Below are 4,706 nucleotides of genomic sequence, written 5' to 3'. Positions count from 1 at the left end.
GAAGACATCTTATCAAACTTAAAGCCGAGGAACAAGAGCAAAGGCCGAGCAACACCAACAACACCTCATTGAGCAATCCAAGCAATCCCTCTCGCAAATGACAAAGGGAAAAGGCCCATCCACCCCTTCTTATAACCTCTAGGAATGCAAATTAATGCCAGATCAACGGCATGGATCAAGCACCACTCTAACGAAGCTCGGGAAGACCAATCAACGCAACTGGCACTACTTGCAGATAGTCTCGGGAACCGAAGTGGCGTGGCCAGAGCATTAATTGCCCTAGTTCGCCCTCCACCACTGGTTTGACCAACACCGCAGATGCCCAAGGTTCAACTAGGACCACCGGTTCAGTGAGCCACTTGGGTCACCTCAAGATGCCAAGCAGAAGACACCGACCAAAGCCATGCCATGCCTTAAACCGAGCACTCCACTCTTCGACTTCGGAACTAGGGCAGTGGTGCTCAGATCCCGAGATTTCTAAAGCAAGTTCCTCAGCCGAAGAGCAGTAGAGCCCTTCCTCAGCGCGGCATTGTTGAGCATCAGAGAACTTGGAACTTTCCCCGGCATTAGAAAGCCCTTCCTCGGCATGGCATTGCCAAGCATCAAAGAACTTGACACTCTCCCCGGCATCAGAAAGCCCTTACTCGTCACCCGTTCAAGCTAAGCTCCCGACTTCGGATCTCGGCACACCATGGCCAAGCATCATACTAGCCCCAACACCGAAGCTCGGCCTCCACCGACATCAGAAAGCCCTTCCTTGACACCAAGCCAAGCTAAGCCCCCGACTCCCGAGCTTGACACCCTGGCCTCAACACCAAAGTTCCGCCTCCACCAGGAATTAGAAAGCCCTTCCTCGGCGCCCTACCGAGCTACACGACTGCGCAACACTTCGACCGAGCACTCCCCCTCCTCGGCTCCAGAACTGGGGAAGTGGTGTTCAGATTCCGAAGTTAGAATGCTTGGAGTTCTGCAGTCGACAATTAAAGGACTCCCCATCCACAGCCCACATTCCATAGACCTCGCATTCTGGTAAACACTGAGGAACATCAAGTGGACCGAACTCTCAACTAGACTTCAACTTGGAGTTCCTTAGCCAAGGGACGCATCCTGCTTGCTACACCTCAGCCGAACACTTCATGCCTCGGCTTTAGAACTGGGGGAGTGGTGTTTGGGTCGTGGCTGAGCTGGTCCTGAGAGACATGTGGCCGCCCAGTCATCGCCCAACCAGCTCGGCCACATCGGCATAGCTCGGCCAGCTCTGCGACATATGTGGCCTCCGCGACCTTGGCTGGGCTACGCTATTATTGTATCCCCCTATCTTATCCCCTCAGCCACATCAACTACACGTCACGCGGATGAGCATAACTACGGATAAGGAGGAGTATGGAAGACAACTCTGCCGGGAATAGGACTTTATTCCAAATACCTCAGCGGCCAACCTCATCCCGACAACCCTGGAAGCCCAATCTGACCAGGAAACGGACCTTTGTCTATAAAGAGGTATTTCATGCTCAAGGTAAGGCATCCAAACTTCTGACACTCATACCGCTACTTAACTCGAACCAGCACTCTTATAGCTCGGCCCGACCATCTACCACCTCCCACTAACTTGAGCGTCAAAGTGCCTACTTAGGGATAATTCCTCGGGCCTCTGACATCTCCTTTCTTGATCACAGGTCTTGTAGCGCAGCCTCGTCCTTGTAGCTCGGCACCGCCCCCTATTGGCAAGGATTATCTAGTTGCTCTCCTCAGTTCATGCACCACCTCGGATTGAGCAGTATCAATCTCTAAGATACATTGGGAGAGAAATGTAACAATGGAATCAGACTAGAGGAAGTTCTAGAAATCAGTATGCAAGTAGGGGTGTCAATTGGATTGGATTTGGTCCAATCCGATCCAGTCCAATGTGAGTTCATTACAAATGGACATGGTCCAATCCAGTCCAATGAATATTATGGACCATTTTGGACTGGTCCAAAGACTGTCCAATCTGTTCAAATTCCTGTTAATTTAGATTGGTTTCAACTCAAACCTGGTCCATGAACACCTATCTTCTTATCTTCTATCAATGGACCAAAAATTGGCTCAATCCAATATAAATTCATTATGGACGGATCAGGTCCAATCCAATATGTCATATTGGTTCGTCCAGTCCGTCCAAATTCCATGTCTTATTGGTCTGTCCAATCCGTCCAAATTGATTTTGATTTGGACGCCAAAACCTGCCCATTGACTCCCGTACTTGCAAGTTTAAATCGGTCCTCAGATGATGAGGATTGAAGACAAGATTCAGAACAGAGAGGTATCCATCTTAGTTGATACCTTACCTCGAAGAAACCTCTACGGTGGGTCAGTTCTAAGCTTTGCTCTTTCTTTCTAATCCAATTACAATCTCAATATATTTAATTTCTTTTCTTTACTTTCTCTAGAAATTTCTGAATATTGCAAAAAAAACAGTCCCACAATAGCTTTCATAATATTATCAAACAGTCCTACAATCCTAGGTAAACCTTCATCCATCTTCCATGGATCTGCCCCTAGCTCCACAAATCCAAGTCTTAGACCTAGACCTTCCAAAATATCATTTCCCTTTTGCTTTTTCCCCAATTTTTCCAACAATCCAATCTTGGATCATACCAGTCTTACAATAACTGGTACCAAAATAGATGGGCCTTATTCAGTAGCAGAGCAATTGACCTTACATCACAAGTTAATTCAGAAAACAAATAAGGAAACAAGTTAAAAATTTTTGAATGTAAAAAATTAGCTAGGTAGTGCTAGGCAAATAGTCACCTGTGGCAACTGACAAGGAATACTGTTGTTGCCCATCCTTGACCTAGCTCCTTCAAAACTATGTTGGGAAGCTCTTAAGATGGGGTCTATGGATATAAACCTTTTAGTCTCATGGTCTTGATTACATTATTTTGCCTTCATTGGACCGGTTTAATGAACCTAAAAGGAAAAGAAAAGCATTAGAAAGCTCAAACCTCAAAAGCCTTCAAGGCTTCAATATATCATTGAAGGTGTCTTTTTGGAAGGCCTGTTGATAACATCATTGTACTCATGAACCGGGTAATTAAATGCAATCTTGAATTAATGATTTTATTTTAAACTTTATTGATAAAAAATGCTCCTCATGAACCATTCTTATATTACTTTAATTGAGAAAAAATCAACAATTACCCATGATAAGCTCATTTAATCATGCTATAGAAGGCATGACGGCTTTAAGCCTTGAGGTTCTTCCCAAGGAAAGTGCAGCGGCAAGCTATGGGTGTTCCTGTAACTTCTTTTCTACAATCCATTAGAATAAGAAAAGAAAGATAAAAAACAAAAATTCAAATTCTGTTATCCTTCAAAAAGAATTGATGAATAAAGATTATTCATTTCATATGCAAATTAACATGGTGGAATCATAGTCTCAACATTGCCTTACGTCTTTTGTAATGCTAGAATTACAAATATTTATACATTAATGATTAATGTATTTCAATTAGTTAAGAAAAGAGGTGAAATAAAGCTTCAGTCTCAATCCTATAAAGGTCTTGAATCCTTACTTGGTGCATTTTTCTATGACAAGAGCTTTTATTCAAGATATAAAGTGCATTTTAGTTAGTCAACCAGTTGGGATGCATAAATATTAAAGACACATACAAAGAATAAAATCTAAATTCAGAATGCAAGCGTCACAACCAAAAGGTTTCCGCTCAAAGATTTTCTTAATGCAGAATCATGGGCAACTTAATTTTAAGGGTTTCCCTTGGTTAGAATATGAAATGGAAACCTAATGCGAGCCTCACATTTATCAGAAGCAAAAACAAATATATATATATATATATATATATATATATATCGGAATAAGTACAAAGGCTAGGATTTATTTACTTGGGGGGGTCCAGAAGCTTACTGATACTGAGTAATCTCGTTGCATTTGCAGATCTGAAAAATAACCAGATAAGAAATCAGAGGCAAAGTAAACTGATAGTTAATCACATAATGCATTCTCACACTTACCATTACACATTACACATTCATGGAACAGATACATCCTTACAGAGGCATCCAACCATGGTGCCTCTGTAAAGCTCTCCGCTCTTTAGTTCCACAGTCCCCACATGCCCTGGTGCTTCGTATAGAAGCTTTACTGGTATCCCCAAACACCTGCCCATGGCTACTTCTCTCTATGCGAGTGATTTTTCCCGGTTTCTGAATGTATAGCTTGACTCCATCCTCAATCTTAGGCTTTAAACTTGGGAAAACTACCATTCCTCGTACTTAATAGCTTTATCGAGGGCAAAGAAACAGGGGATGGTGATGGAGGCCCATCCCAAGGCTCATCTCACCCCTAGGGGCGGCAGCTCCTAGGATAAGGACAAGAGTCCAAGGTAAGTCAAGAAAGGATAACTCAAGACCCATCAAGACTTAATCCAAGACTTATCAAGAATCCAAGATTATCAAGACTCTTCCAAGATTAGCAAGAATTCAAGACTCCAATCAAGATTCAACAAAGACTCCAAGAAGCATCAAGAAATCCAAGACACCCAGATTCATGCATAAGGAGAGCTAGGGAGATCGGACGGTGGAAGATCAAGCCCAAGAATTCCAAGAGGGTTCGACCTTATCAAGACAGCCCAAGAGGATCAAGATCAAGATCAAGATTCATGTTCTTTCCTAGTTCTTGTACAATTTCTAAATGTATTATAAAT

The sequence above is a fragment of the Nelumbo nucifera genome, chromosome 7 (genome assembly GCF_055504915.1).
Source record: "Nelumbo nucifera cultivar China Antique chromosome 7, China Antique-T2T, whole genome shotgun sequence".
Lineage (NCBI taxonomy): Eukaryota > Viridiplantae > Streptophyta > Magnoliopsida > Proteales > Nelumbonaceae > Nelumbo > Nelumbo nucifera.
This window is presented reverse-complemented; position numbering follows the sequence as displayed.